General features: G+C 37.4%; 1 pseudogene; it reads left to right on the forward strand.

Moving 5' to 3' along the window:
* Positions 1–7,365: 7,365 nt before the first annotated feature.
* Positions 7,366–7,745, forward strand: LOC124515999 (40S ribosomal protein S25-like; annotated as a pseudogene).
* Positions 7,746–13,120: the final 5,375 nt, after the last annotated feature.

Consider the following 13,120-nt stretch of genomic DNA (forward strand, 5'->3'; position numbering starts at 1 on the left):
ATGGTTTTGCTATTAACATCTAAAAGGTATACACATTTTATTAGGATATTGTATATTTCTAATTCTGTATTTCTAGCCTGGAAATTGAATAAACATGCCCCCATCCCCACCCTTACCCAACCTCTCCCAAAAATTACCTTCCTCAGAGCTCAATATTGCCTTTGGCTATAATATCTGATAAAGGACCTATGACAGTCCAACACAAGGTAACTAACTCAACACTTGATCTCTCTCTCCACTAACCCACATTCCTTCACATCTTTTAAGTTCAAAATCCCACCACAAATTGCTTAACTTCAAGCATGCCCTGATCTGAAATGTATGTACTACAGAGCTGCACTAAATAATTTGCTCTATGTAGCAAAGTAAAAAATTACTTCTCAGCAACTTATATTATGAATTAGGTTCTTAAAGATTTAGACAAGATTATTAAAAATACTATTAACAACAACAGGTGTCATTTTGTAACTCTAGTTTTTATTTAGAAAAATGAGTAGAACTTTTGGTTTCCTGATGGCAAAGTAAAGGCATTTTTGCTCCCTTCTGGTCTCAAAATTCTAAAACCACAAAGATGACAGGAAACAAAAACACAAACTCCAACTTTAGTGAAATGAAGAAGTGACTATAGTCCAACATTTGAAGATGGAAAGCAGATGGAGGAAACATTTTAGCAGAGAGGAGAAAAGTCAAGCCAATGACTACAAGAAGCAAGCCAATTTGCCCCTGGAAATGCTTACGAAATGGAGATGCTGGGTACTTTGGAAGATGAAAGTAACGGCAGTTGCTAAAATGAAGGGATTTTTAAACTCTCAATCACTGGTGGGCTGCAGCTGGCTCGTACCAGCTTGCAAGAGTGAACTCTGCAGTGACCTCACACTGGTAGCTTGAAATCAACTATAGTTTGAGCATTTGAGAGAAGCTGGCAAATTCAATAAATCCGTGTTTTGTTCTGTTTTGATTTTTTTCAGAGAGCTAGTTGTTAAACATCTACCAGCATACCACCGCTCGCAAATTCAGCACGCACTAGAAATCTGAAGTTTATTTTCCAGAGAAAATGGACAGTGGGGTTTCAGACTCAGGTACAGCAGTCACAAAAGAGGGCAAGTGAAAGGTACAATGCTGAGACAGGTCTAATATGTGAAAATCTGTACAATGATCACAGAGTTCCTTCAACTCCAGAACATTAGCATTCAGGTTGCATTCCCCTTGTCAAGTGACTGAAGATCCTTCTCTGATGATACTAAACTACCCAAGAGAAAAGATTTATGTATAATGTTATTTTATGAGTGGGTGGGCCCCTCAACAAAAGATCTGACTAACTTGTCTGATCATCCTACAGTGAATTAGTCCACTTAGACATGCAAAGCCCAAAAATTCATTTCCAAACACACTTTTTCAAGAGGTCACTAAAGGATATGCCTTTCCAAACACAAAAAAATATATAAGAAAGACAATGTGGATTTAAGAAACATAGAGAGACACAGTGGGCAATCCCAGAATGATAGCTGTGCCTCAGACCCCGTGAACACAGTGCACACTGGGGCAGGAGGCAGAGGGCCTCCAAGAAGCAGGAAAAAAAGGAGTTGGTAAATTATCTGGCTGCTTGAGCATATAGAACACTGTACTGAGAGATATTTTGCAGAACTGTTAGAGGGTGTTTCTACAAAAATTAAAGGGAAAAAAATGAGGCAATTATTAACTCCAGGTAAAATAACAACAAAAATAAGAAAAGAAATGCAATCACACAGTAGATCACTCAACTGTGGAAAGCCCTTACATAGTTATAAGAAGATACTGGGAAGAGATGTAACTAAAATTTCAGACATAATAGGAGCATCTGGGTAGCTCAGTAGGCTAAGCATCCAACTCATGATTTCAGCTCAGGTCATGATCTCATGGTTTGTGAGTGCAAGCCCCATTATCAGGTTCCATGCTGTCAGCACAGAGCCTGCTTGGAATCTCTCTGTCGCTCTGTCCACCCCCACCCCCTACACTCATTCACTCTCTCTCTCTCTCTCAAAATAAACTTTTTTAAAAAAAAATACAGAAATTTAGACATAATAAATTATGTAAGGAGGAAGTAAATTTTTTACTTTACTACATAAACCAAATTATTTAGTGAAGTTAATCACATTTCAGATGCTTGGAAATAACAGTAATTCATGTGGGATTTTGAACTTAAAGAGGAGGTAAAACTAAGGATCCTCAAATACCCTAGAAGAAAGTAAAAATGATTAATCAATGAAAATCAATCATATTATTTTCAAATAGGGAAGTAAATGCCAGAATAAACAGCTAAAAACACTGAGATGGTTCTTCTATTAAGTGAAACAAGGTGGTAAGAGAAAAAAGAATATCGTTTTTTTGTTATATGCACTATAAAAGTTATTTGACTTAATAATTTTTATGTAATACTTTCACCATAATTTTTAACTTACATAATTAGGAAATAAAGAAAAATAAAATAGTTTATAAATTATGGGCAACTCCAGAGAATGTGGCAATTATTCTGATATTCCAGTAATAATGAGATGCCTGCATTATACAAGACAAAACAATTTCCAAATTGGGAGAGGTCTGTTTAAAACATCTTGCAATAAACTATCTAAGTATCCATCACGAGGTACTATAATCAAAGGCTTAGTTATGAACCATTAGAGAAAAGAATTTGTGATATGTCAAGGATAAAATTGGACAGATTTATCTTCTGATCTTATCTTTTAAGGGAGGTCAGAATTTTTATTGGTACAACTATACTTACTTATCAAATGTTTGTAATAGATAGGTTATGTATCCTTTGTGTATTTCTAATTTCATTTTCTAAAGAAGATGGAAAAAAAATTTCCTTATAGTTCTCCTCATACTTTTTATTTCCTGCTTTGAAATGCCAATCTAACTTCCAGAAAAGAAAATTGATTTCATAATTAGAGGAAATTACTGAGGAGGCAGGGGGAGGTTTAGAATGGTAGAAACAAGAGCCCCAAAGCTTAGTGGCGAGGAAGAACTACATTGGTCTTTCTGGAATTTTGGTGGGGAAAAAACAGAAATTCAATGGTATCAGGGATTATGGGGCAAGAATTTTCCAGATAGGAAAAATCTGTGTTCTTCAAAGGCAAAGAGAAACTATGTAATTTAAAAAAGGGAGAGAGGGATCAGATGTGGTATGAAGGGAAATTAAAGACGAAAATAGATAGGGGCACCTGGATGGCTCAATTGGTTGAGCATCCCACACTTGATTTCAGTTCAGATCATGATCCCAGGGTCATGGGATCGAGCCCCATGTCAAACCCCACTTCAGGTTCCACTTTGGGTGTGGGGTATGCTTGGAATTCTAAATCTCATTCTGCCCCTCTCCCCCATTTGCACGCTCTCTCTCTCTCTCTCTAAAATAATTTTTTTAAAGTGAAAATGAATAAACTGAAAAACAAAAGTGGAGTTTACTTTTCAACCAGGAGCTCTTTCCTGTGAAATTCAAAGGAAGATAATAACCAGAGACATGATTCTGAGAGAAACAAAAGGGAACATGAGGAATATATCCAGAATGGCCTTACTTTTTGACTGAAAGGAAGGACCCAGTCATCTTCTGATGAGGAAGTTAGTACTGGAAACTTAGAAGAGTGGAAGGAATTGAGAACAGTCATCTTCCAAAATTGGACCACCATGAGTCCCTAGAGACCATTCCTGGGCAAGGAAAAGGTTGGCCATATCAAGAATCACTCAGGAAGGGTGTCAAACAAAGATTCCACATCCTCATACTCAGTATTTCTGATTCAACAGGTCCAGGAGGAAACTGGGAGATCAATTTTTAAAGGCTTCCCAAGAGATCTTTATGAGTAGTTAAGTCTGGAAGCCACTTAATAGTGATCCCCAAGATACAGATAAAACAGTATTAAAAGGCACAAGTGAAGCCAAAGTATAAATGTTTGTCATGAGCCATTATCTATGGGGTTTTGTTATTTCCTCTGTCAGCAAAAGGAAGAGAGAAAGTAGAATTGTGAAGGCTAATAATCCACACAACAACTGAGAATTACAGCAGCATTAAGTTGCTGACCAAATCTCACCTCCTGGTTCCACGGCAAAAATGATTAAAACCGAAACACAAAACCTCATTTCTCATTCTTTTTTATTCAATTTTCAACCAAAAGTAGCTCCCTTCATTGAGACAATCATTACCTCATTCTATGTGGGCACTTGTGTCCCAGGTCAGTCCTCAGTTTGAGTAAAAGAAAAACATACTATTTGATTCCTCGGTTTGGGAGTCTTTGCTAATGAATTTCTAGGACTACGCTCTTAAGTGCTCTTAAAAAAAGGTGTCTACACTTACTGATATACTTAAGTCTAGTTTAGTCTCAGCCCTTAGAATTCTTTCTGTTTCAGACAGACATGGTACCCCACAACTTTAGAAAGTGATTACATACTGTACAGTTGTAATAACAGTAGAGTTTTTTTCTTAATTTGTTTTGTTTTCGTTAAAAGCTCACTTTCCCAGATCTCTCTGTCAGAAATCAAGAGGGAAAGGACAAATAAAAACGAACTACACTCCTGGAATAGTGTATTTATATAGTTCAAACGATGTTTTATGATCTTAAATACTGTTTCTAAAACTACATAATTCAAAGCACAGTATTTATAGTATTTAAAAATGACGTTCAGAAAAAAACCTGAAACCAAAAATATTACTAAGGTGCAATGGGAAAGACAATGGAACATAGCAAGATAGAAATGGTCTTTTATCATTGAAACAATAATACTGTTTCCTCACCCAAGTGCAGCCTTCATTTAAGCCCAGAGAATGAAAAAATGTACACATAATCAACTAAAGCAAGTTACAAAGGAAGCTGATCCATGACTTCATAAAATAATCTCTGTCACAGTACTGCATTCTGGGAAGCAGCCAGCTGTTTTCAAGCCTTAATGAAAAATGCCAGATAAGTGGCTTCACTTCAAAACACAGAAATTGGCCTGAGTAAATCAATGACTTTCTATCAGATTTTGATATCATCTGGAAAGGAAAATCCAGCCTCCTTCTGAAAGCTGAAAACCATCACTTCTTTAATCAAGAAATTTCCTCACTAGAAATAGGTAAAGGGATTAAGAGGTACAAACCTCCAGTTATAAAATAAATAAGTCACAGACATGAAAAGTACAGCCCTGGATATAGTCAATAACATTGTAATAACGTTGTATGGTGACAGATGGTGATAACACTTATCGTGATGAGCATTGAGCAATATATAGAATTGTCAAATCACGATGTTGTACACCTGCAACTAATATAATACTGTATGTCAACTATATTTCAATAATAAATTTTTTTAAACATTGCGTTTGCTGGAAGGGAAATTCTGTGATCTAAAAAAGAATAAAGCACAAAAAAGCTACATTAAAAAAAATTCCGTGATAAAAGTTATGACGTTTTAGTCATCTTAATCATTAAAGTGTCAGTTACCTAACTTCATTGGCTTTCTGAGTGACATACCCAAGTTGCTTTGATTTGTGTTCATTAAGCATAAAAAAAAACAGTAAGTCTAATGTAAAACTATATTATAAAATCAATGCTTGACATTTGAAACTATAGCACCTTAGAAATATTTAGCTCTTTTTTTAGACATGAATACTACTATGTTGAACATACATCTTTCACAAAAATAAACTGTTTCTTATGAATTTTCAAAGGAAAAAATAAAGAAAGATAAGATATGCTTTTATTTACACAGTTAAGAAACACGTACATTAGGACAGCGGTGTTCAAACCTGGCTACATATTTAAGTCACCAGGGACCTTTTAGAAACTAACAATACCCCAGCCCACACAGATTAAATCAGTCCTCTGAGGGTGATGCCTAAGTACTGGTGTTTCGTTTTGTTTTGTTTACTTTTTTAAAGCTACGTGGGTGATTCTAACGGAGCCAGGTTTGAGAATCCTACATAGGGCGCGGACTCTCAAATTTGGCTGCACATTGGAACAACTTGGGGCAGGAGTTAAAAACAGTGGTTCTTTGGTCCTGTTATGAGCTGAATTGTGTCCCTCCAAAATTCATATGTTGAAGTCCTACACCTAGATCCTCAGAATGTGAATGTACTTGGAGATGAATTGTTTAAAGAGGTGAAATGAGGCCATGAGGGTGGGCCCCTAATCCTTATAAGAATAGGGAAGAAAGTGAGGAGAGATTAGGATATAGACCAGCACAGAGGGAAAACCATGTGAAGGAACAGGAAGGAAAAGAATACTATCTACAAGCCCAGAGGAGAGTCCTCAAAAGCAACTAACCCTCGGACACCTTGATCTCTGACTTTTAGCCTCCAGAATCATGAGAAAATAAATTGTAGAAAATAAATAATCATGAGCCACTTACACAGTAATGCTTTGTTCTGGCAATCTTAGCAAACTAAAACAGGGCCCATCCTCAGAATTCTGATCTCACAGGCATGGGTGTAGCCAGGGATCAGCATCCAGGGCTACACCATGACTTTAGGTATCCTGAAGTCTGACTTCACCTGTTCTCCACTTGATGTTAGCCTGAGAGAGCAGCTGTTTACACTTTGTAACACCTTCCTATTAAAGCTATTTAGTGAATGCAACCAAGATAGGAATAGAAAATTAAGGTTTTCATTTTACTGAGGGCTTTGCTCCTTGCAGTTAAGAACTCTCACAAGAGAAACTCTCTTTCTCAACTGTTTCTAACACCATCAGTGGAAGGTGAATATTTTTTTCCTTATGGTGGTGGTATATTTGTTTCCTATCTCCACAGATACGGTTTTCAAATATTCTTATTTCTATTTATCCTTCCACTCTTCATACTGCCATACTCTATATCATTGAAAACTTTACATAATTATTTCAAAATATGAATTTTAACAGGCTCAATGTTAATTTAGAAGGCAACCGCTATACATTTTCTTTCCCCCTAAGAGTAGTTTCACAGCTTCTGAGTCACACAAAACTCGGATCCAATCAGCTCTGCCATCAAATAGCTGTGTGGCCTTCAGGAAGTTTTATAAACTCTCCAAACTTCCAGGCAGTCTCCCTAAAAAGACAAGGTATGTGTTCCTCTGGCCCTTTCCCTCCTACCTGCTGGTAGAAGTCTGGGGCCCAAAATAGAAATGATGTTTTGACAATAGTAGAACAGCCCATTAGCTGAAAACCCCCACCTCAATTAAATATTACTTGAGAGAGAATTCAATGTCTACCTTTGCTGAAACACTCTATTTTGGGGATACCACATTACAGTGGCTTGGCTTGTACCATATTCTAACCATTGTGTGGAGAAGAGTTTGAAGAAGAAAAAAACATGGAAGTTAGCTTTTTTGTGTCTGACATCTCAGTGAGGCTGCAGGAGTGGTCGCTGCTCTCCAAGCTTCACAATGCCATCCAAGCATGACAAGAAGAAGAAAGATACCAGAAAGGCGGACAAAAAAGACAAAGACCCAGTTAACAAACCTGAGGGCAAGGCCAAAAAAAGAAGAAGTGGTCCAAAGGCAAAGTTCAGGACAAGCTTAAAAATCTGGTCTTGTTTGACAAAGTGACATATGACAAACTCTGTAAGGAAGTTCCCAACTATAAGCTTATAACCCCAGCCATGGTCTCTCAGAGACTAATGATTCAAGGTTCCCTGGCCAGGGCAGCCCTTCAGGAGCTCCTTAGTAAAGAACTCACTAAACTGGTTTCAAAGCACAGAGCTCAAGTAATTTACACCAGAAACACCAACAGTGGAGATATCCCAGCTACTGGTGAAGATGCATGAACAGATCCCACCAACTATACATTTTGAAAAATAAAAACCTCATTAAATCAAAACAAGAGAAAAATGTGGGAGTTATAAAATCAGTTAGGAGGTTACTGCAGAAGTCCAGGCTCAGGAGTTGGTGGCTTGGACTAACACTAGCAATGGAGGTACAGTTGGGAAGTTGGTGGGGTAAAGGTATATTCTGGGGGGATGAGTTAAATAGGTGATGGAGATCAAGGAGTGCACATGTTGTGATGAGCACCAGATGTTGTATGGAAGTGTTAAATCACTATATTGTACACCTGAAACTAATATTATACTGTATGTTAACTAACTGGAATTTAAATAAAAACTTTTTAGAAGAAATACACTTTGGAAGTGCAATCAAAGTGAATTAATGATGCACTAAATGTAGAGGGAGTCATCAAATATGGCTCCCAATGTTATAAGATGATAGAGGCATTATTTACTCATGAAGACTAGAAGAGAAGCATATTTCTAGGGGAAGATCAAGACTTTAAACATCTAAAATTTGAGGTATCTGTGAGACACAAACATGGAGTTGTCACATCAGAGTTGAAGGGATGAGTCTGAAATTCAAACAAGTTTTTTCCAGAGGTGATTTGAAAGTAACTTTTCTTTTCATCATTAGCCTTGGGATCATTGCCCAACCCATCCCAAGTACAAAGCACAAAACAAGCACAGCCATCCAAATACTATCCTAAATATTTAGGGAACAGTATGAGGCACCAGGTCAATCTTTTCTCCACAAGGAAAAATCATAATTCTTCTGATCTTTCCATTGGTTTTGTTTTGTAGCCTTTTCTTTCTGGGGTTAATTGACTTTAATAAATTCTTTAATCCTTATGTCAAACATTTGATTGATTTCCGTTTAATCTTTCATTTTAATGTGTATAGTTTATGCATGTTTTCAAAATTCTGTCTAAAGTTTATTTCTAAAGTATCTTTATCCAAAAAATCTCTGCAATATTTAGATGCCAATATGGCAGGGAACATCATGGAGTACTAGGTGATCACAATCTATAAAAGGAGCTAGTAAAGGAATTCAGACAAGGAGAGAAAGGGGATTTCTAAAATTTTATCCCGAAGTCAGAATCTTTTTAATTTTATTTATTTATTTTGAGATAGAGAAAACATGAGTGGTGGAGGGAAAGAGAGGGAGAGAGAGAGAATCCCAAGCAAGTGCCCACTTTGACAAGTGCTCTGTCAAAGCAGAGCCTGACGTGGGGCTCGAACACTAGCCGTGAAATCCTGACCTGAGCCAAAGTCAAGAGTTGGACATATAACCGTCTGAGCCAACCAGGTGCCCCTAGAAGACAGAATTTTGACTTCTGCCTCTCTCCTCTGAAAGTACTCATTCAAATTGTATCAATCATCTCAATAGTGCTTTTGAATATAAGAAAGAAACTTCTAATTTGATTGTTGTGGTTATGGGAAAGGCATTGAGGTATGGTGGATGTGCTGCCTTCACAAAGTCAAAAGCATGAACAGTAATCTTCTTGGCTGTAAAGAACACTCCCCAGCTGTACATTTATAAATGTCCCTGAACTCAGTGAAAGTGGGTTTAGGGATCCATTAGGCATTTTATCTTATTATCCCTTGCTAACACTACTTTTAAAAGAGCTGAAGAAAGAAATCCCTTGGAAGACCCCTTCCCATCCATTTATATCCTAGAAGGGACCCTAACAAAAACCACTTGTTGGCAAGCCAAATCACTTATTCTGAGACAAGAGAAGGAACCATAAATGCATCCATTTTAAGGTATTCATCTTTTAACTATAGGCCACTAATATTGAATGACAGCTGCCGTAAACTCTAATTGGCTAAGATGCATTAGAGCCAAAATACTTTCATAGTTGTCTTACAGATTTCTGGAAGGATATCACAGCATGTATCCTTGCAGCTATAACCATTTTAACCCAGCTTACTCTTCCAGGAAGTTTATTTTAGGCTATGAAATTTAAATACTGCACTTACTAAAAAAAAAAAAAAAAGTATAAAGACTTTACAAAATCATTATATAATGCAGGATATTGGGACAATGTGTAAAATAAGGAAAAACCGGGGTGGCTGCGTAGCTCAGTCGGTTGAGCATCTGACTTCAGCTCAGGTCATGATCTCACAGTCCGTGGGTTCAGAACTTACAGCTGACAGCTCAGAGCTTAGAGCCTGGAGCCTGCTTCGGATTCTGCGTCTCCCTCTCTCTCTCTGCCCCTCCCCCACTCACGCTCTGTCTCTGTTTCTCAAAAATGAATAAATGTTAAAAAAAAATTAAAATAAGGAAAAGCTATGAACATCAAGAACCTTCCTCCTACACCTTGATTTTAAGTCGTTCAGCAGGCCCAGCTTCTTTGGTTTCCATCAGTCATTACCCTGATGACGATGAACCAGTACAAATAGACAATTTACCAATTATCCTCATTTTGTCCAAACATCAGAGCCTTTCCCTAACCAATCTGTCTAAAGATTTGCAATTGATCTTTTTTATTTTTGTTCCTACCAGCCATGGAGGAATTAACACGTAAAAAGGACATAAAGACCAGACGAGAGGCAAAAATAAAAGGAGGAGAAAAATAGGGCAACTTAGATAATTCTCCAACTAGATAATGAGTTCCTGAATAATTAAGAATCAGCTAAGTAATGGTGCCAACCCCATTCACTTAATTTTTTTTAAAGTTATCTTCTAAGTCAAGGGCAAGTCCTTTAAAGAGCCAGTAACTGTTCCACTCATACATGCTTTGTTCCTAGGAGCAGGTGCCTTAAAATATTTCCTTTATTAATTTTTCACTTTTTATACATTGATCCTAAGCTTCACCAAAGAAGGAAAAAGAGAAAATAAAACAAAACCAGCAGACCTGAGCAAATCAGGATACTTTCCCTAACAGATGGGATCTTCCTTTCTTTTTAACACTCACAGCAAATGTTTTAAAATGCTATCTTCTATTTCTTCACCATTCCTAACCCCATCGCCTCATGCCACTTTAATATTTACTCAAGGGATGCCTGGGTGGCTCAGTCATTTAAGCAACCAACTCTTGGTTTTCACTCAGGTCATGATCTTGCAGTTCATGGGATTGAGCCCCATAATGGGCTCCACGCTATCAGTATGGATTCTCTCTCTTTCTCTGCCCCTCCCCTGTTTGCTTATTCTCTCTCTCTCTCTCTCTCTCTCTCTCTCTCTTTCTCTCTCCCTCTCTCTCTCAAAAAAGAAAAAAAATGTAAATATATTAACTCAAAGCCAGTCTATGCCTCATTCCAAATCCCTGCAATGCCTGGGAAAGTGTCTTACCCATAGTAGGTGACTAAGGAATAGCTCTTGAATGAAACTGTTTTAAAAACACTTCTCTGCACACACATACACACACAATAGTGAGTTATCAAGAAAGTAAAAGTATCTAGAAATGGAGAATAACTGAATCCAGTGTGGTAGAGGTGTCTCAGCATAGCAGTTGCTAAACCATCACAAGCTAAAGAAAATAAATACCTAAGTTCTCAGTTCTTTCTTAGGACCAGAGCATGGAAAATAGCCACATCTCATCAGACTGTGAGTCTATGTAATGGGGAACTGAGAAAGGGCCCTGCAATCAATATAAGTAGCAATGGCCTAAGGAGAGAAAGTATGGGGAGGTTCCCAGACCTAAAACAAAGAATTTGGGAATTTTTTGGATTCTTTAGTCACATGTGTGTTACTCATTCACCATTCAAGAGAATTCATTCTAAAAATAGCATAGTTCTGATCCATGAGAGATATTTAATAGTCTAGCCCTAACCAAAATTGGGAATATACATGTAAAATGACCATCGCCCTCTCGTTTCAGTAACTTCCCTAAACACCTTTAACTTCTCTGTTTCCCCTGCCTTATTCAACCAACCTGGTAGTAGCAGAAACATTCAAGAAAGAATTTTACCATAGTCATTTATACTTCTACACCTGTGGTTTTACACCTGTGAATAAAGGGCTCTGTTCCATGGTAAAAAGATTGGTCAGTGAGTTGGTTTGTTGGTTGATTGGTAGGTAGGTCAGTTGGAGGAGAGCAAAAGGACCATTCAAATACCCCTGAAATCATACTCAATAAGGTCATCTCTGAGCAGGAAGACAGAAACCCCACCAGGACCTTGTGTGAAGGTACTGGTAGCTTCTGCCATGAAAGAGAAAAGAATGGGTAGAATGTGGGTGGAGAAATTAGTAATGTAATTAAGGACCAGCCTTATAAGTTGCTGCCCACAGCAACAGCTGAGCCCCCTGTAAGTCTAGTCCAGGTTAATTCTTTATCCTCTTTTCTCTTTCAAACAATGAAATATCCTCTGAATAGTATAAATTATAGCAACTATTCCAAACTGCTGCTCTGCAGTAAGTGAGGTAACAGGAAAGTATATAATGAAAATGACTTCCATAGGCCTGGTCTAAACACTTTTCTAGGGACAAGAGAGCCTGGGCATGGCTGCTGGCAATAGACATTGCCTGCCTAGTCTCTATCTTCCCTTCTGAGACCTTACACTTTCATTTACCTGTCAAGGTGGCCCTTATTTTCATTCCAGCCAGAATTTATCCATGTGAAATTTTAGAGAGCAAGCACAGAATGTGACTTGTGACTTGGCCCAAACCCCTCCCTTTCTTTCCCTGCCAATCTCCAGCCAACCTGTCCCCCATAACCCTGATGTCCATAGCCTCTGCTCTCTCAGAGCTTTGATACAGAGTAAAGCATAAATATTATAAACAGTAACTTTCTACATAATTCAGCAGACCATTTTATTGAAAAGGAGATAACAGAAGATACAATAAACCAAATAAACCTTTTCCAGATACAATAAAAAAAACGTTCACAAACCTTGAGGAACTTTGTAAGAACTTCTCCTTATGTAAGAACTTCTGTGAGTTACAAATGCAAATAATAAAACTCCAAACATTGCAGATGTGTCCTGGTAGGGCAAAATGTTCTCTAAAAATTATGGAGGCAGACAACCTACCTACTGGATTAGAGTTTAGAAATTTTGATGTTTGTACTTTGTAGCTCAGCAGGCCTGACCACTGATACAAGCAGCTGTTTGATACAAATCAATAAATTAATATCTAAGAACATACATCACTTTTCTTAAGCGTACAAGGAAATGGAAGGTATTGAATAATAAGGTATGGTAGGAAAATAAAGTCTCTTTACACAATAAACTATTAGGAAGAAAAATAAAAGGCTCAGTTATTTCATTTTATTTTTAACCCCTTAATTTTCACACAGTCATATGTAAAAGAATCCAAACATTTTTTTCTCAAGATACGGCATTAAACATCTCAACTGCAAAACACCTGAGGGTTAGTTCAGTCACATCATTTGCATGTGTTGTATTTTGTGAAGAACACATCTGTTGGAGTAGTG

The sequence above is a fragment of the Lynx rufus genome, unplaced genomic scaffold (assembly GCF_022079265.1).
Source record: "Lynx rufus isolate CCGP_SWC_20201006 ecotype Redwood Valley unplaced genomic scaffold, mLynRuf1.p SCAF_2, whole genome shotgun sequence".
Lineage (NCBI taxonomy): Eukaryota > Metazoa > Chordata > Mammalia > Carnivora > Felidae > Lynx > Lynx rufus.